Raw genomic sequence first — 21,696 nt, 5'->3', positions numbered from 1 at the left:
GGATCCGTTCCGAAGCCCCGTTCACATCCCAAATGGAATGTAAGATGTGATGGCGCGTCTGCGCGTGCGCGGGTCGCGTTTCGCCGCTTCTGTGCATGCACGTGACATCATTTTGAGCGTCTGCGCATGCGCAAGTGGCGAAACCCGGAAGTAATGCGCTCCGTTACTTCTGGGTTGCCGCGGAGCGCAACTCGAACACGCTCAACCCGAAGCACATTCAACTCGAGGTATGACTGTATTTTGGAAAGTTGTTTGTCATGCATTGGACATCTCTTAAGATATCTACCATCTATCTATCTATCTATCTATCTATCTATCTATCTATCTATCTATCATCTATCTATCATCTATCTGAAATATGGTTCAGATAGGCTCAAGGAGCATGTTTTCCTCTCTGTTTGGAGACAGAGTTCATTTCGAATCAAGATGTGAGTACGAACCTTTCAAAACTGCACTGATTTTTGGGTTTCTTAGAATTCCAGAGTAATGCCAGGTAGGAGGCTGCTAGTCTAACATGAACAACAAACACTGTTAAAAATACATCTTTGTTTGTTTGTATTGGATGCAACAAAATAAGAGCCCATAAAGAGCTAGCCTGGTGGCCAATCTATTCTAACCTCTTATTCTCACAGTGGCCAACCAGATGCCCATGGGAAGCCTGCAAAAAGGACCTGAGCACAACAGCGCTCTTCCACCCTGTGGTTTCCAGCAACTAGTATTTAGAAGCACCCTGTCTCTGTCCATTGAGGCAGAGGATAGTCATAGTAGTCAATGATAGCCTAACCATCCATGGATTTGTCTCATCCTCTTTCAAAGCCCTCCAAGTTGGTGGCCATCACTGCCTCTTGTAGGAGTGACTTCCATAGCTTAATTGTGTGTTGCCTGAAGAGCTTACAACATTCATCTTCTTTGGATACCCACTAGTTTTAGTGTCATGAGAGAGGAAGGAAACCTTTCTTCCATCCACTTTCTCCGTGCCAGGCTGTCAGGCTTCAGGGAATCCGACCCCCCTCCCTCATGGCAGGCTGCCAGTAATGGAAACACAAGAAGCTCTTATCAAGGTCTTTTATTCAATATTCACAGAGAAAGATGTAGAAATGCTATCTCTTGGATAATGGTGTTTCTCCAAATAATCATCTCCCCCTTACCCTTCTCAGTCATCAACAGACCCACCTCCCTTACGGTGTCTGCTTTTAGGGACAATTGCCTCTGGGCTCTCTGCTCTCCTACTTTCATTGCTTGCCATGTTCTGGGAGAAGGGGGGTTGGAATGCTCTCTAGTGATAACGTGTCAGCCAGCTGTTCCTGCTCTGCTTCTCCCATTATTTCCCAGCTTTGCCTCTCTTCTATCTCTGAGCTGTGACCCTCTGCAAACCACCATTGTAAATCTATACTGTCCTCCTCTTCTCGGGAAGGTTCAGGAGAGGGGGGAGGCGGTCTCCACCATCCCTCCTCAGTCCAGTCCCTGGCACAGGCATACTTTTATGCACTTCTATCATGTCATTTCTCTAAACTAAAAAGGTCCCTGCTGCTGCATCCTTCCTTCATAGGGAGTCACTCCATCCCCTTGACCACAGAGGCAGCCTTTTTCTGCAATATCCTTTTGGAAGTGGGGCAACCAGAACTGCACGCCATATTCCAAATGTGGTCACACCATAGATTTGTATAAAGGCATTATGGTATCAGATGTTTTATTTTCAGTTCCTTTGCTGGTGTTCTCTAGCATGGAATTTGCCTTTTTCACAGCTGCCACACACTGGATCGTGTTAATCAAGTTATCCACTTTGACCCCAAGGTCTCACTCCTGGTCAGATACTCTCAGTTCAGAGCCCATGAGTGCATATGTGAAATTAAGATTTGTTGCCCCAACATGCATCACTTGGTTATATTGAATTGCATCTACCATTTTACTGATGTTTTAATGGTTTTGGAGAGCTCCTTTTCACAATCCCTTTTTGTTTTAACAACCCTGAACAGTTTTGTATCGTCAGCAAACCTGGTCACCTCACTATTCAACCCTAAACTCTAGATTGTTTATGTGACTTGTGCATGATAATCTAGGATCCTTCATGTGACTGAATGATTCTAAGAGTGGGCACTGGGATTTTACTAAACTTTATCTCCCTGTAGCGCAAAATCCTACCCTTCTCATCGGCATCTGTGCCCCTGTGTTGAAAATCTGTATTTCCCCTCTTCTCCTAGACTTGTTATAGTAACTAGCATATGGACTTCTATATTGGAGATGAAATTCATAGGGTTAGCTTGCTCATTGCACTCAAAACATACCTTCCTTGTTTAACCCGGACATTTGTTGAGTTCATTGAAAACCCTGAAACAATTTTTGATTACATTAGTTTCCGTTCAAAAATTTCTATTTGAAGTGGCTGACTGATGTTGTATGTTATGGATAACGTTTTATGAAGCTGGCTGCTTAACTAGGCAATGCTTATTTCCCTGCACCACCCCTCACTTTGTTTTCACTATGACATGGAAAAGCAATTATGTTTTGGCAGGATGGGGGAGTGTTTGGTTACATTGCTAAAACTATCAGCTCTTTGGGAACCAATTACTAAAAATTTAGGCCTAGATCTCAGGGCCAAACGAAACTGGTAATCCATGATCGGATCTCCTGTCTCTCATTTTTTTAAACCAGCTGGGGGAATTTCAGTCGGTGCTAGGACTTAGTGAGGCAGGGTGGTTAACCCTTACATACACATGCACACACACATTGTTCAATGGAACAATGAAAAATATGTCCATTTTACCTGATTAGCAAAAAACATTATGGGTATATGAATTAGGAGAGTGCAGAGGAACCCCCAATTCAGTTTGAGTCATAATTTGGCAATCCTGACTGGGCCTTGATCTGACCAGGGCCAAATCATGGCTCTTCCACAGTCTTGATGTTTAATTAAATTCCAGTTAAACATGTAGTTGGCAGTGAGAAAAGAGAAGACAGCATCAGAAATATCTGGAGGGCTACAGATTCCCTAGGCTTAATGGTGGAACCAGCACTGATGTCATTGTCTTCATGATATGGTAAATCTGTGTCTGCTACAGGGCCCACCTGACAGCAAGCTCCTCCCCCATACAAAACAAAAATTCCTGCACATGGAAAAGTGGATGCCTGGAATATGGGTTCTAACCTTGCCATAGCCCCAACATGTTAGCTTTCTGTCTGTCTGTGCTTTGGTATGTGTGTGTACAATCACTGAATCTCTTTTCAATAGTCTGAAGTGGTGTAGTTCAAAGACAGGCATTTCATCACATCAGTGGGAGTTATGCCTAGGATAATATTAAAAGGACAATTATTTAGAGAGAGGTCAACATGGCAATGGACAGAAATCATTTTAATTGGTAAGATTTACAACAGTAACACTGGGGCACCACAAATTTCTGCAGTTTAAAAACGATGTACACAACATCTGGTTCTTTGTTGTATTTCTTGAAAATGGTCTAATATGTGAGTGCTCTGAGCAGGATTGGGGGTTAAAAACCAAGGGCAAAAAACCAAGGGTTGCCAAGCATTTTGGGCTCATGGGTGCATTTGCAAATGGGAGAAACCATTGCGGCACCCACAAAGACTCACACACCACAACCAAGCACATACCACAATTTATTATACTGGCTTCAACAGCATGCTTTTTTCATGACTAATTTCAGTAGGGTAAGAGGTGACCCTGTGGGCACCAGCCTCTGTGGGTTCATAGGTACCCACAGGCACCATGCTAATTAATAGAACCCCCATGGGCCATGTCACAGGACAGAAGGTAGCACATTACTCATTTTCTGGCTCAACTCCATTGGTTGTTGATGTGCTTCCAGACCCAGTTGAAAGTGCTGGAGCCCTTTGTAGTCTTGCATCTCAAGAGTGTCCCAGAGGCCTTTAGGATGCTGCATAACCAAGCTATTCCCATCCTGCCCCAGTCACACCCTGCTATGTTCCCTCTGGACCTGTGCCATGATGTAATAGCTTTCTATGATAATGTTCCATTGCATCTGGCTTTTGTAGCTTTGTCTATAGCTGCAATGTGGCCTTTTATGACTTGGCTTACAGTGCCAGCACAGCCACACACACACACAGAGAGAGAGACAAGAGAGAGAGAGAGTTTCTGAGACTGAGCACATTGCTCCCTAATAGGCTGACTGCTCATTAATTGTCTTGAATTGTTTTTAAAGGTAAAGGTAAAGGTACCCCTGCCCGTACGGGCCAGTCTTGACAGACTCTGGGGTTGTGCGCCCATCTCACTCAAGAGGCCGGGGGCCAGCGCTGTCCGGAGACACTTCCGGGTCACGTGGCCAGCGTGACATTGCTGCTCTGGCGAGCCAGAGCCGCACACGGAAACACCGTTTACCTTCCCGCTGGTAAGCGGTCCCTATTTATCTACTTGCACCCAGGGGTGCTTTCGAACTGCTAGGTTGGCAGGCGCTGGGACCGAGCAGCGGGAGCGCACCAATTGGAATAAACATTTTAGCATGTGAATAATACCAGTGTTATTTGAGTGGTTTAATGAAAATAAACATATATTTCAAATCAACATAGATTATGCTTGAGGTAATGCATTTCTGATGCTTCAGCTTAACTGATGACTTTTGGGATATTTCAAAGACAAGCGAGACTTGCAACCAAATGTTACATTGGGGGCATTTCCAGTTTACAGTTAGAGCCACTCCATTCCCTTCATCCAGTCCTGGTTTTCCATTTCCAGCTCCTAACAGTCAGCATGCAATGGCCACTAAGCAGGCTCTTTCGGCTGTTTGTGGGGAATTATTCCTCTTAATGTCCCCCAGGCCCAGATTTTTTGTACTTTTGCAAACTTTAGAACTCCCTTGACCTCACTGATACCTCCTGTTTGCAATGTACATCTCTCCCTTTTGAATGAGATCTGGAAACTTTGAGAAAGGAAGTACACATCACACTTCCTCTCTTGAGAATTGTTTTTGGAGCACCCAGAGCAAGGGAAATAATTGTCTCTCTGCTAGGATTGTACTGGATAGGGGTGAGTAGATCGGTCCAAACCAGTCCATATCAGTTTCATATGGGGCTTTAAGGTATTTGTTCTGCCCAATAGTTTCATGAAACTTTTTTTTTCTTTCAAAAAACCTGATCCCCCCCCCTTTATGAGTTGGATCAATGCCTACATTCAAACCCCTCTTTACTTCTTTGTTTTTAAATGCAAAAGCCATTCAAGCATAGTAGCAGCCATGTTGGTCTCATACAATATCTTCCAGAGGTACATGACATTGTGATGTCTCAACACTCCAAGGGGCATCTGCAGCCCCATCTGGAACATGGTCAGTCTTTTAGCTAGTTGATTGGGTTGACATTTACCTGTCCCTCTTTTAGAAAGAAGAAGAAAACAGCTTTTGAGACGATATATATATATATATATATATATATATATATATATATCTCACCTTTTAAAGAAATCACAATTGGGACACTTCATAAGAACAGTTTAAATTTAAATTAAAAACTGGGGCTATTTTTTTATCTGTTGAAGAGTGGATTCCAAAGTGGAACAATGTTCTGATATTCCACAATAGTCTGGAATAGGGATCAATAAAGCTGCAAATTTGGTTTTCCCTTTTCCAGTTATTATGTGTCCCCCGCCAACAATTTCCAAACTAGTTTGTGATTTAACAACAAAAAAGTCTATATGAACATTCATATGGTTGCTTACATATATTTCATCTGCTATACATATTTCTGTATAGAATTCTCCCTAATATATAAGAATGTAGGGACATATAAGAATGCTGGACCAAGCCAATGGCCCATCTAGCCCAGCACTGTGTTCTCACTGTGGCCAACCAGATGTCTTTGGGAAGCCTTCAAGCAGGATGCAAGTGCCAGTTCCACTTGTGATTCCCATAAACTGCTATTCAGGGGCATACTGCCTCTGACAGTGGAGGTACGGCATAGCCAGTTTAGCTAATAATCACTGATAGCCTTATCCTCCATGAATTCTTCCAGCCATCTCCAAATATCTCAGGGGCTGTCACAATGGACGGAGCAAGCTTGTTTTCTCCTGCTCTGGAGGGTAGGACCAGACCCAATGGCTTCAAGTTGCAAGAAAGGAGATTCCGACTCAACACCAGGACAAACCCTTCTGCTGTAAGAGCTGTAGGACAGTGTAATTGACTCTCTTGGTTGTGGATCTCCTTTCTTGGGGGTTTTTAAACAGAGGTTGGATGGCAGTCTGTCATGTATGATTTAGTTGAGATTCCTTCATTACATGGGATTGCACTAGATGACCTTGGAGACCCTTCCAACTCTATATTTCTATGATTCCATGATTGAGTTCTCTTTTAAAGCCATCCAAATCGGTGGCCATCCATTGGAAACCAACTTAAAGTATTGCATGGATTAACTGTTTATTGCCTTCCTAATATGTGAGTGTAAGATTTGCAGGGCACCCAAAGCCAGTAACTAGGGGCTTCAGTTCTAAACACAGTGATTGTTCCTGAAAAGGGAAGCCAAAGAATTTCGGTCAGGGTGCCAGGTGGTGCGACTGAAGTAGCGAGCAAAGAACGAGACCAATGAGGAATGTGAATGTGGAAACTAAGGACTGCAAAAATATGGAACTAAAAGTAGACAATTGCTCCCCATCCGTTGAATACAAACGGGATGTCACACTCTTCTGATGAAAAGGGGACTTGAGGGAGATAATGTGAAAAGACTGAAATGCAGCTGGGACATGCATTGGCTTATTACGCAGAAAGGCCATTAAACGTTGCAAGAATTCCCTGAAACAATACAGTAAGTACCATTTTTTAAAAAAAAAGGTTTAAAACCAACTATACTTGTCTGACTTTTTTTACACATATACATAATGTCCGTTCCAGTTTTTTGACAATTTGGTCCAGTTCCTTGCTTCCCCCCACTTTTGCCAAGAGAATCCCAGAGAGCCTAATTCACACCCAGCTGTTGCATGCAACTTCGCTAAACGAATGGCATGTCATTCAGTGGAAATAATGAGGTCTTTGACCACATTATTACAGTAAGTGAAGTTTAGAAGGGACCAAAAGAACTGGTTAAGGACTCGAGATATTCTACATGGGGACATGGGCCATCTGCTGTATTTCAAGGAAATGATCTATATCCCAGCTCCACATCCATGCCAAATGCTATAAAAGTAATTAAAAGGCAATGGAGTGCACATGTCAATTGTATACTAACGGGGACTTGTTAGAAAAATCAACTCATTAACCTTCACAGTGCTTCTTTGTATGATCATATTCCCTACTCAACACAGATGGGGAAGCTGTTCATGCTGGGAATGGCAATGGGACACAGTGCTTAGACATGAGTCTTTCAGGACTGACAAATTTCTTCAAATGGTACAAAATTAATTTATGGAATTCACAACTGCAATGTGCAGAAATGCCTCTTATCTTAGACAACAATAGGGGGGTTCAGACGTCGCAATTGGTAAGTGTACAATGTGTGTCCAAGTGGTGGCCCTAGGGTTGGGGGGGCCTTGAGGAAGCCATTTGGGGGTCCCTTAAAAGTATGGCTGCAAATCAGGCATAAAATTTCACCATGAAGCTGCAATGGAAGTATGAACAAATCTAGCCTAATGCAACTATTATGGTTAATTTTTATAGCAACTGCAGCGGAAAATATTACTTAATACACTGTATCCACACTACACAGGAAATGCACAAATACAAGTCATAAACTAAAGGAAACAAAGCCATTGCTTCCATATGTGGTGCTCTTATGTAAACAGAAACATAAAAAGCATATTGTATGATATCATGAAACAAGGGGCCAAAGATTGAATTGGTGATAGCTAGTTATCGCAGGTGGTGCTGTGGGTTAAACTACAGAGCCTAGGGCTTGCTGATCAGAAGGTTGGCGGTTTGAATCCTCATGACGGGGTGAGCTCCTGTTTCTCGGTCCCTGCTCCTGCCAACCTAGCAGTTCAAAGCACATCAAAGTGCAAATAGATAAATAGGAACCGCTCCGGCAGGAAGGTAAATGGCGTTTCCGTGCACTGTTCTGGTTCGCCAGAAGTGGCTTAGTCATGCTGGCCACATGACCCGAAAGCTGTACGCCGGCTCCCTCGGCCAGTAAAGCGAGATGAGTGCCGCAACCCCAGAGTCGTCCGCAACTAGACCTAACGGTCAGGGGTCGCTTTACCTTTAGTTCACTGATAAATAATGACATAGTGATTCATCATGTAAGAGTCGATTTTCTAGTACTCTGTTTAATGAAAAGAGCCTTTCTGTGCCTTCTTGGAAGCAAAGTCCTCAATCAAATCACTGTTAATCCAAACCTCTACCAATTTTATGTATAATTGAAATCAGTGTTGATCCTGTTAGGCATTCGTGTGACATAGAAGAGAGAAGCTTTTTTAAAAAAAAAATAAGCAATGTTCACCTTTGAAAATGACCTCTGACCAGATGCGACAGTTCCTGTACAGTGAGAATAATGCAAAGTACTACACATATTTTGGATTAAATATCTTCAATATTATACTTACAAATAAACTGAAGGACTGCCAAAGCTGTGCATTTCTCTTGAGGTTGATTATATATCCTAAGGATTTCTGTCAGCAACTCATTTGGATCAATGTCTCCCTCAAGCTGCAAAGATACATCTTTGCAGCCCTTTTCAAGGTCATCATCTCCTATTTTAGCCAAAGAGTTAACATCAAATACGAATCCACACTGCTCCTTAAACGGCACAATTTCCTGAAATCTGTCATCCAGGTCAGCAATTGTTTCTTTCAATAATTCTATGCAAGATTTATATTTTCGGTCAAGAATGGGGTCACTTGATATTTCATCTAGGGAAAGTCTGCATTGCTTTCTCACATGCTGGTCTGGGAATATTATTACCTCAATGGGGTCATCAGATGCTGCAACAGTTTCTTCTACTGATTCTTGAAACCCATGATCTCTATATGCAGGCTATGTATAAATTTAAACTATGTTTCCCTCTTCCCAATAATTCTGCTAACAGTGCCAGGAATTGTAGCTCTGTGGTTCCCGGGGTTCTTTGCAGATATGTGTTTTACATATATCATATGTACACAGTCTAAGTCATATAACCATGAACACCTCTCAATAATGCTACTGCAACATCTAGCTGCCTAGCTGCCTATCTGTATTTTGCATTACCTTACTTACTTTGGTCACTTGTAACAGGATGTCACATCGAATGGCAGTACTAAGAAGAAATGTGAATGACTGAAGCCAAGGCAAGACACTATTAACTTCAGGACAAGAAAGGGGTAAGGGAGGTGAAATGATGCAATCCTATGCATTTTAACTCAGTTACTATTATCCTGGAGGATTTACTCTCAAGCAAGTATGAATAGTAGCGGTGGCAGGCCTGGTCTAACCAATGGGGCATATCCTTTGCTTCCTTCAGAACAGTTTTAGGATAGCAAGAGTGGTTCAGTCACACTGGGCACCATGCTGCAGGCACCATAATGCTGTGGAATAGATGCAAGAGACATTTCATTTTAGCACTGCACATGGCACCGCTGAAATTTGAGAGCCAAAGTCTGCCACTGCTCCCTTCCCCATTATGGGCCAAATTTGTTGTCACAGTGGTGACTTGCAGTGCTTGCAAAGAGTCTTGTGTGGTGCTTCGTAGCCCTACTGATCATCAAGCCTGAACTCACCAGCAGACAGCTTATGGGTGGTGGCTTCAGGCCTCCTTTCTGTAGGAATTGGCTGTGTGATCAAGTTCCTTGGTTTCACAGCTGATCCGATCGCATCTTTACCTGCCTCACCCCAGACATCACAGATCAGGTGTGGGGCAGGTGGGCATGGTTTGGGAGAAATGGCCTCACAGGCCAAATTTGGACCTGTGCCAGGACACATTCCACCTGCAGGCCAGAGGCTCCCCACTCCTGGCGTATTGGATTGCAGCCTCAAGTTTTCTTTCAGCAAGGAATCTGTCCTTCTTTCTCCTCATATTAAAACAAAATGGCGACTGCCTCCTCCTGATGCCTTGAATAAACTGGGCAACTGGGCATGTGCAGTTCCAGATTAAACCCTGTGGAGGCCCCTAGGCAGTTGAAATATTGAGTGGGAGGAACTCTCTCGTAAGACATTTTTGAAAGCTTTGTAGAGGTTTCTCATGCATGCGCTCTAGTGGGATAAGAAAGCTTGTCTGCAATTTTCTTTCCAGATCAAATCATTATTATTTTTATCCATTGTCACGGGCCCCTAAAAGGTGTGGGGCTCATAGGCCATTGCCTACTCTGGCTATTTGGTAATCCAGCATTGGACACATGCAGGGAGAAAAGCATTAGGACAATTCCCTGCCAAGAAGCTATTGCACTACTTATGTGGACGAGCCTGGTTTAAGTGGCATGGTGGGGGTGCTTTACCTGTGCTTTTGTAGGGGAGACTTCCTTGAATGCAATGAGTCAGAGATAAAGCAGACTGAGACTGGCTTACTGACTATAAAGAAAGAAGGTGGGAATTTGTACAAGATTTTTTGGGGAAGCTAAAATGTGGAACCCCGGGCAGTTACTCAGTTTTCCCCTCTCCTGCTGCCATCAAAAAAACCCCACCACTGATATACCTGTGTACACAAATAGTTGAACTATACACTCATACAGTTACTCATGTGTAACATTCAATGGGCATATAATTTACACCAAGTGTTTTTCCAATGCCTTTGGAGAACTGATCTCAGAACCTTTAGCTGCAAATAGACAGAAGATACTTACTGCATATAAGGACTGTTGGCAAGCTGACTTAAGATCTCCTGGCAATGTGCTAGAAAAGAAAAGCACATTGATGGTTCTATAATGACAAGGGAGGAGCGGGAGACAGAAGTAAAGGGCAAAGAATGAAAAACCTCTAAGCAGATTTCTCCTAAGTGGGTTGTCTAATAAAATCACGTTTCTGAAACGGAGATGTTGGGTGATTCTGTTATACATTTTAAATGTGTATGTTCAACAAATTAGATCATGTAGGAAGCAAATGCTGCATGTATAATATACTGTGTACATCTCCTGCATAGCTGGAAAACCACAGGATGGAAAAAACCAGCCTCCGCTCTCTAAACACGGTAAACAGAAAGGGAAAGAAAAAGCAGAGAGGGAAATCCTCTCTGACTTTTGTTATGGAAATATGATACAGCTTGACATTTTAATTGTGCTTCTCCCCCATATTATCTGGCACATGTTCATAGCGCCCAAGACATTGTTTAGTGGATCCAGCTGCCTCCTGCTCTCTGTTTGAAGCCCAATGACTCAACAAGATAGGAGAGAGTGTGAGAGTCGATGTGATTTGTGTATGTGGAAACATAAATATGTCGCAGGAGTTTAGTCTTACAGGTTTGGAGAGTTTATACTCGCAACATTTGTTGTGCCCTTGTTTACGCGCATGGATCGAAAGCCCCGACACACCCTCTTTGTGGACAGAGACCTTCAGCGTTACAGGGTTACGTCTAATGAGAGCGTTTCAAGCCATGTGGATGATATTTGACCACAGCTTAATGTATACAGGGGAAATGGGCTTTCAGATGTTCAAGGGAGCTTTAATCAAAGCTGCTCTTTGCAACTAGCAGCCAGGAAGAGCGCATGCAAGGCTCCAGAGCCACATGGGACAAAATCGTGCTCCTCTCGTCAGATACAAAACATAGATTCACTCAAGACCAAAGATCAGCAAAGATCAGCAGCCCATATCTTCTTATTCTCTTACACAGTTTTCACAAACATAAGCCCACTTCAGGCATTGCAGATATAGCAAAGTAAGCATCTAGGACTAGTGGATATGTGTATGGGAGCTCCACGTCCTCTGCCACTGTTTTATTGGATTTCCAACTAGGGATAGGGGAGAAGTGCAATTCAGTTTGCATCTTGAGGCAAGCTTGCACCAAATCACATTTTCCGAAACAATATGAGAACCACTACGCAGCCGTCTTTCAAAATTTGCACTACTGTGGATTGTGCAGCAATGCAGTTCCCCAGCCAAGTAGTGTGTACAAAAATACATGTACTGGTACAAAGTTGCACAAAATGCATATATTAGTGAATATAGCATGCAAAAATGCATTATATTAAGGCAATTGTTTGCAAAAATGAGTATATTTGTCAAAACTGCATGCAAAAACTTGTGTATCGGGAGAAATTCACACTAAAAAGGTGGTGATTTTTTAAAAAAAAATTGCAAACTGATATAGAAATGTAGAGAGCTAAACTTGGAGGAATGGAGGAAATGGAGGCAGTGAAAGATTTTACTTTCTTGGGCTCCATGATCACTGCAGATGGTGACAGCAGTCACGAAATTAAAAGACGCCTGCTCCTTGGGAGAAAGGCGATGGCAAACCTAGACCGCATCTTAAAAAGCAGAGACATCACCTTGCCAACAAAGGTCCGTATAGTTAAAGCCATGGTTTTCCCAGTAGTGATGTATGGAAGTGAGAGCTGGACCATCAAGAAGGCTGATCGCCGAAGAATTGGTGCTTTTGAATTATGGTACTGGAGGAGACTCTTGAGAGTCCCATGGACTGCAAGAAGATCAAACCTCTCCATTCATAAGGAAATCAGCCCTGAGTGCTCACTGGAAGGACAGATCCTGAAACTGAGACTCCAATACTTTGGCCACCTCATGAGAAGAGAAGACTCCCTGGAAAAGACCCTGATGTTGGGAAAGATGGAGGGCACAAGGAGAAGGGGACGACAGAGGACGAGATGGTTGGACAGTGTTCTCGAAGCTACAAACATGAGTCTGACCAAATTGCGGGAGGCAGTGGAAGACAGAAGTGTCTGGTCCAGGGGTCACGAAGAGTTGGACACGACTACATGACTAAACAACAACAACAAACTTAAGATTTGAAAAACGAGACACTGAGAGAAACTGAAGTGGATAGATTCTCCCATTTCTACTTCCAGCTCATGGAATGCAACTGTGTGAAGTGAGGAGCCTTTTGTATCTATGGAGGCTTCCCACACATTTTGGAACCCTGGAGAACCTCCATTATGGGGAACCTCCTGGAATAGAAGGAGTGGAACTTGCACAGCCATCCCTGTGGTTCCCCTCCTCCGGGTTTACTTCTTCATATCTCCAGCACCTGAAGAGAGCTATGCATACACTCCCATCTTCTGTTCTCAATGAGATGGCCCTTCCCAGTAAGATGATCCAAGGCCAATGTGTCACTATCTAGAAATTAGTTTCATTTATTTGTTGCATAATCCATGTTCCCTTCTATGTTGGCTAAGCTCCCATCCATAAAGAAAGCTACACTTGTTGATTTGACTAGGATCATAATGTCCAATACACAACCTAGGAAGCAGGCCTACTTAACTAGCTTTCACATGCGCTAATTAAAGAGGCTTATCAGTGGGTCCACCACACCTCTTGCCACCCCGAATACACACTCAGGTCTGGCTATTCCCAGACCTAACATAACACTTCTAATTAAGTCCTAACATTTATCAAGCCAAAGCAGTGAGATAACTAGAGATCTATAACAATATAAATTAGATGCTGGGTTTCTCTTTTTTTTAAAGACAGGTATCATCACATGAAGGTGTCTTGGCATTTAGACTAGAAATGTCAGTTCTGGGGCAGGGACACAAATGTGCAGATCCATTGCCTCCTTTTGCTTCCCCTAGCAGGATGCCATATTCAGCCATCTTTTTATTCCTTCAAATGGCCACTTTTCACATTTATCCAGCTCTTCCCCACCTCTTTATCTGCCTCCCCTTTAAAATTAGCAACACTATGTTTAGCTGCCTTGGCTCCACATGGTCACTCCCGTGGGCTCTGACCCCGGGCAGAGAGAGGGCTACAGTTTTCCATCACCAATGCAGAGAGTTGTGTTTTCTGACACCAGAGCCGGGGGGGGGGGACCTGAACCAGAAGGCAGGAGCTTGAGAACTGATCTTAATATAGTCGTGGTGACCAGCTCCCATCTTGTGTTACTGAAGTGCCTCTGTCATATGAGCAAGCAGCCGGGCACCTCAGTGAAACATGACGGGTGGGTGAGGGTGAGGTCACTACAACTCCCTGACGACAGCGGAGAGCAACGAACAGGTGCCTCATTTAGGCAAGGGAAGTCTCAGGGGCCAGAGAAGGCAGCTCCTGGATTTAGGCTTCCCTTTTTGTTTCCAAAAGAGCCATGGATATCCCTAGAGGTCATGCAAGGCCATTGTACTTCTCAAGGCCGGCTAAAGGGCTGCTTTTCAAGGAATCGGGTCACCTTTCTTCTTTAGTAGAGAACCTGTGGTTCTCCACAAGTTTTATTGTGTTTTTAATATTTTGTTGGGAGCCACCCAGAGTGGCTGGGGCAACTCAGTCAGATGAGAGGCATGTTGTTGTTGTTGGACTCCAACTTTGCACTTTCTGAAACAGTATGAGGACCAAAATGCAGCCGTCTGTCAAAATTCATCCTTCTCCAAATTTTGCAGTTCAGTTCTCCAACCAAGCAATGGGTACAATAAATAGACAAACTAGGGTAAAGTGTGCATCAGGATGCCTGTATTCGTGAAAATAACAATGTGCTAGATTAGAGTAGGTTGCTTTGCAAAAATGTATATATAAAGCAGAATTGCAAACGAAGATGTTGGGGGGGGGGAATGCTGATGAGTTTTCATGAGGATTTATTTTTAAAAAATGCAAACTGATTTGCAGATGTGGAGAACTAAACTTAAGATTGAAAAAATAAGACATGGAGAGAAACCAACGTTGTCAGATTCGCCCATCCCTAGCACACATGCAAGAATAAAGGTTTAGTTGATTATTTGTCCTGATTAATCACTTAATGATAACAACTCTAATGAAGAGGGCCTTGTTTGTGTTGGCACCCTAGTTGCAGAATGCCCTCCCCAGAGAGACTCACATGATGCCTACATTATGATCTTTCTGAATACCTCCTCCCACCCCCAGGGTTTTCAGATTTTAGAATGGTGATGGGAGTACTTTCTTTGGCAGTTGTGTCTTCGCAGCTGCTGGTTTAATTCTGATTTTTTTTCAACTTCTATAGGATTTTTTAAAAATTAAAGTCATAACTTAAATTTTAATGAGCAGCATATAAATGCTGTAATTTAATTAAATTAAATACCCTACGCGGGATATGTGTGGAAAAATGTCAAGGCAACGCAGTGACATGGATTATCTAATTCCTTCTCAATGCACACATTTGGATAGACGCTTTCTTGGCTATCCAGACATGTTATTTTAGAAGGTCCCCTCCCCACCTCCACCCCCCAGCCACCAATGAAGGCATTAATGCCAATGCTGGAAAAAGTTACTTGAGAAGCAACCCTTAGAAATATCCAAGGAAGCAATTTAATGGCTTCCACGGGAAAGATGCCCAACTATTCTAACTGTTAGGGGAGGATCTGCTGATAGGCAGCCCAAACCCAGAGTTATTTGTCTCAGTGCTGAGATGAACCTTGCACACAGCTGTTTCCCATCGTTCCTATGCTGGCCTTTTAAAAAACGTGAAAGCTGCTGTCATAAAAAGAGGGAGGGTAGGAGACCATCTTCCAGAAGGAATTTGCTTATGAGAAATAGCGGTTATTCCCACTAGGCTCTGCTGGGCGCTATCAATCAATGGAAGAAACGTGGAGGCACATAGCAGTGAAGGTTCTCACTACTGTGCTTACTTAGTGGTGTGTATGATATATTCCCCTCCCTGACCCAATCAGAGGCACTTGTGCAGCTATTTAAATGTTGTATTTTGATGAGTTGCCGGGCGGAGGCTCCCTCTCACCCAAGCACAACTCCTCACAGCTCTGCAGGGAGACCTGCCAGACTCATGCCTTTGCAAGATTTATTTTTCACAGGGCTCAAGGATAAATGCTCCTTGAAGTTGTGCCATGCCTTTCATGGCTCTCCCCTGATTCAGATGTGTTGGTTGTCAGAGGGATGGACCAGTCTGATGGGATGGGTCTACTGGGCACGCTATCTTTATGTTTAAGCTTTGTTTATAAATATCACCAAGTTTTATTACAGAAGTTCTTGAAACTCTACCAGAAATACTTGGCCTTCTCCAGGATCAATGACTCAGACTTATTAACAGAAAGCGTTGCCCAGATAAAGGCTCTGGAAATTGCAAGTTATTGCTGTAACCTGTCACACAGTGTGGTGTTTCCATACATAGGGTGATAACTTGATTTCACACGGGATCTTTATAGACTCCAGAATCGAAGTCGATTTGACGCTTTTGCGCAACAAACCCCAAACAGTTGACTTTTTGCAATAAAGAAAGTGACAGGAAAGTGTGGATAAGAGCTGCTTGGTGCAACATTGTATCGCATCCCCACAAAGTGACCCCTGTTGCCTGTGCTAAGAGTGGCTGGCCTTCTGTGACATCAGAGCAGCAAAGGATCTAGGATTGTACTGTCATCATACAATAAGACAATGAGTCAAGAGCATCCAGAGAAGTGGGCCAAGGAGGGGTGCAAAGAAATAATGAAATAGTGAGGGAGGAGGGAGGAGAATCAGGTGACTTCACAATTCAAGATAAAACAATGTGATTCAAAAAGATGTTCAAACATGTAAGTTTTCCCTAGCATATAGTACAATTTAGCAACATTGTCTTAAACATTTTTAGGGCTTTTTTCCACACTGAATTGCAAATTTGATGGGCATTTATGCATTTATCAACTCATTTACAAAGACCCTGAACAACATCTTTCTTTATAGAGCACTTAATGAATTGCTTGTCACTCACTTCTTATCAGCCTAACCCTGATATTCATGCTGAATGTTGCTTTCAGACATACTAAACACCTATTTTTATTGTAGCACATTCTAATATGCATCCAATTCATGTCATGCGATAATGTGTCAAAGGGTCTACTTGGATAAGGGCCAAATTCAATGCAATTAATTAATGTGCACTTTTGAATTATGTAAACAGCAGCCAAGGGAAGCTCCAAACATCCTTGGGATACAACAGGACAAAAGTAGGAAGGATAGGGAAAAAAGCAAAGCATGCTGGCCTAGTTTAGCCTTCTCCAGCCTGGAGCCCACCAATTGTTATTGGACTCCAACTCCCATCAGCCCCAGCGAGCATGGCCAATGGTTGGAGATTATGGGAGTTGCCATCCAAAACATCTGGAGGTCACTTGAATAAGGAAGGTTGGAAAAAGCTTTGAGTAAAAGAATTGGGGCAGGTACTGTCACATTTGAAAGGGAACCAGTCTCCCTATTTTGGAAGAAAACATGACCCCCTCCCTCATTGTATCCATGTGATGTGCATTTATTCTATAGCAGATTTTCCTAAACTGGTAAAGGGAGATGTTCAGGTAGGGAACAGGAACTGTTGCAAGGTGTGGAATCACCAAAATAACCTCTCTTCCCAATCTACTGCTGAATCTCTTCCAGCAGAGGAGGGTCACCAGTTGGACACCACCACCCTACAGTGAAGTTCTCCTTTCCTCAAATCTAAAGGCACCCAATATTTATACAACCAAACGCCATATTTATTTTTTTATACGATGCTGCTCAGTCCAAATGCTGACTGGGAATTCTTAATGGGAATCTCAAAATCAGACGAGAGTTTGCTCCAACTCTGGCCATTTCAACAAGGTGCAGGAGGAATAGCACATCTCCAAGGAGATTTCACCAAGCAGCAAAAGTTGTTGAGACAAGGCAATCTCCACCTCACTGCTGTAGATCAGGATGTGTGTCATTCAGGCACCCTCCATGAGGGCTGCAGAGACCGAGGCGTCCACAAAGAACTAGTTTTATTTATTAGGCAGATTAGGAGGCATTAATTGGTTGCTCTCCTGGTTTCTGCTCGGAAAAGGTACAGTAATCACTGGGGCATTTTTGGCATTGCTGACATAGTTTTCCAGCCCTCCCGCTGAGAACCATACTTCAAAAGGGCTTAAAGGATTGGGCTGTGCCACCACAGTAGCAGTGCTGGCCTAGGACTGGGGTGTGGGGAATTTGCATTAGAAGGATTAAATACCAGGGCTATTGTGGAATTTTAAACTGTGGTTTTCCAGCTGACCACAGGCCCAAAGCTCGTGTGTGGCATGTTTGAGCCTCCAAAGTGATTGCAGCCCTCTGATCTTTCATTTCATAACATTGTCGTCGGCGTCCCCCACTCTGCAATCCTTCCAATATATTTTATATGTTTTGGTTTGGCTTCTTTGCAGACACTAGCAGACGGCGAAATGTGAATAAATTGAGAACCGCACAGTGAATAGCATGGGAAGCTAAGCTGTTAATTCAGGCAACTTTGAAGTGGATGCATTGCATTTCTCCTCTGCTCTTGCTTCTGCATGAAACTGAGCGATCTGCTCAACCAGCCACTGGGCCACCCCTGTGCATTGGGAGTGGCCCAGTGTGAGCTTCCTGGAGGGATTCTGCACCATGGGGACGATACCAGTTTTGCTCACACAGCATTGAAAAGTGTTTCACACATGGCCCTCTGGGATGTTGTTGGTCTCCAACTCCCATCAGTCCCAACCAGCATGGCCAATAGTCAGGGATGATGGGAGTTGTAGTCCAAAACACCTGAAGAACTATAAGTTCCCCACTTTTGACATCCAATCTTGACAGTTGTGTGTGCAGGCAACATTGTTGCTGTTGTTTAGTCATTTAGTCATGTCCGACTCTTCATGACCCCATGGACCAGAGCACGCCAGGCACTCCTGTCTTCCACTGCCTCCCGCAGTTTGGTCAAACTCATGTTCGTAGCTTCAAGAACACTGTCCAACCATCTCGTCCTCTGTTGTCCCCTTCTCCTTGTGCCCTCCATCTTTCCCAACATCAGGGTCTTTTCCAGGGAGTCTTCTCTTCTCATGAGGTGGCCAAAGTATTGGAGTCTCAGCTTCAGGATCTTTCCTTCCAGTGAGCACTCAGGGCTGATTTCCTTAAGAATGGAAAACTGATCCATTACTGATCCATTACTGACATTACTGATCAGGAAATGCCTGTTTGCACAAATATGTTTAAATCACCCACCATACCACAATTCAGCTCCAGTTTATTGGTCCTCATCCAGTCCACCGCTGCATCCAGATACTAGATAAGGTCCTGCATGGCCACATATGATTCATATGTTTCAGAGAAACAGCTGGGTATCTTCTAAATCAATGCATGTCATTTAACCCAAATACAAAATCGGCAAGTGTGGAGAAGCACCCAGGAATCTCTGTTACCACTATTAACATTCTAAAAGAAACACGGTATTGGAGCAGGATTTGTAAGCGTGAGTGGTTGGAAAGTGGGGGGCAGGTAACCCTTTTTTCTTAAAGGTGATTTTCTGCCAAGCATTGATGTTGTTCCCTTGGGTCCTAAGATAAGAATCTCTTCTGCCAGGAATGTGTTACACTAAATGAGCATCATATGAAAATAATACATTTCTCGCCAGCTGAGGCGTGAGTTCTTTTTCTTTTGCACAGATGTAATTCTATAGCGGCTTGTGTTTAATTCCCATCTTGTCATATGATCCACATCGTTCTGAAGAAGGCATCTGTCTTGGCTTGGCTTTGTGAAATTACGAGCCTCTTGGAGTTTGAAGGGGTTGAGCATAGTCAAAGTACACAGCCTGGCTGGTTAGACTGTGGGTTTGGTATCCTGGTGGGCATAGAGGGGGAAGTCATTCCATTCCCAGTTGCTGGGGGTTGGGCCCATTGCTGCAAATGCCCTTTTGATCTTACTGTGCTGCAGTCTGCTGGTAGTAAACTCCCCAGTAATGGGAGGGAATAATGACCGCCCTTGTCACTCAGATAGCCATTTCACCTTTACAACCCAACATGATGGTTGGGTTGTGGTCTTCCTCACAAGACCACAAGGTTCAGAGGAGAACCTCATGAAGCAGGCCTGGCGGGCAATGGCATCTGATGAAAGCAGGTTCAATACTTTATTTTTATTGAAAGCCAACCCAGATGTGTAATTTTATTGTGTATATTATCTTTAAAACTTTTGATTTTATCTGGATTTTGATCATTATATTATGTCTATTGTCTTAAAATCTATTTTAATAGTGATTATTTTTAAATGAATGTTTTATAATCTATTTTATGTAAAGCACCTAGTGATTTTATTTTATCGATTAAATGGTATATAAATCTTGCTAAATAATCTAGTGCTTATGGTTTAGAAGCAAAGCTGGGGAATGCGTCCATAATATATATTATAGATAATGTAATGAATAGCAGGATGTAGAAGTTTTATACCTTTTACGTGTACCATTAAAGTTTTGGGACCTTTTCCTGTGCATCAAACATTTCTGTGTGACTATAAGCTGTGCTGGATCACTTTGCCTCTTCAGTAAAGCACAGTTTGAACCACACAAACAGTTTCAGCTATGGTTGCATGCAGTCAGTAACATATTCCGGTTTCCTGACATTGCCTTACCAGTTAATTTTTGTATTTTATTTCATCTTTCACACAATGCAAAAACCACTTCTAGAAATCTATCTGACTTTCCCCAGAAGCTAATTTCCATATTAATTGCTTCCATTAAAAAATAATAATAATCCATTCGCAATTCTGTTAACTTGGAAAATCACAAGAATTTTGTACTGCAAAACATGTCAGTACGTCAATCAAAGATCCACAATTTCCTAATGTTCCATAAGCCAAACATCTCAGATGGTTCTTCTGCACAACCAGAATTTGCCTCAGGTTTGCATTAGCCTAATATGAGAACCATTTCTACAAAGCTGCTGTAATTGCCACTGTTTCTAACCCATCAACTGGTTGGGCATTTTCCAGCCAGTTCACTGCTAGCAGGGTTGGCCGACTAGAAAGTTAGTCCCTGAAATACAATAAGGCAGCTGAAAAAGCACAGAGACATTCCAGTATTGCAAACATTTCAGAGTTATGAACAACCTTCATTTCCAGAATGTTGGTCTTTCTTGGAAAGCCAATGTGTGTGGCTAAAAACCAGTCCTAGTCACATGACAGACAACTAGCCATCTGATTTGGCTATGGCATGAGCAGATTGATTTGCAGTCTACAAGATCATTTTACCACAATCCTCATCATGAGGTGAAAATGTGCCACAGACACACCATCTGCAATCTTTTCAGATCCAAGACCCACCTCCAATCCCAAACTGTAAAATGGGATCCTTTCATAGTGTTGTTGCTGGTTTGTTGTTAAAATATGCCCATTTTTCTCTTTCACTCTTTAGAGTGACGAGAATTCCTGTGTTTTCATTTGTTATGTGAAAAGGATCTAGGAGTCTTGGTTGACCACAAACTTGACATGAGCCAACAGTGTGACGCGGCAGCTAAAAAAGCCAATGCAATTCTGGGCTGCATCAATAGGAGTATTGCATCTAGATCAAGGGAAGTAATAGTGCCACTGTATTCTGCTCTGGTCAGACCTCACCTGGAGTACTGTGTTCAGTTCTGGGCACCACAGTTCAAGAAGGACACTGACAAACTGGAACGTGTCCAGAGGAGGGCAACCAAAATGGTCAAAGGCCTGGAAACGATGCCTTATGAAGAACGGCTAAGGGAGCTGGGCATATTTAGCCTGGAGAAGAGGAGGTTAAGGGGTGATATGATAGCCATGTTCAAATATATAAAAGGATGTCACATAGAGGAGGGAGAAAGCTTGTTTTCTGCTGCTCCAGAGAAGCGGACACGGAGCAATGGTTCCAAACTACAAGAAAAAAGATTCCACCTAAACATTAGGAAGAACTTCCTGACAGTAAAAGCTGTTCGACAGTGGAATTTGCTGCCAAGGAGTGTGGTGGAGTCTCCTTCTTTGGAGGTCTTTAAGCAGAGGCTTGACAACC

The sequence above is a fragment of the Podarcis cretensis genome (assembly GCF_951804945.1).
Source record: "Podarcis cretensis genome assembly, chromosome: 3".
Lineage (NCBI taxonomy): Eukaryota > Metazoa > Chordata > Lepidosauria > Squamata > Lacertidae > Podarcis > Podarcis cretensis.
This window is presented reverse-complemented; position numbering follows the sequence as displayed.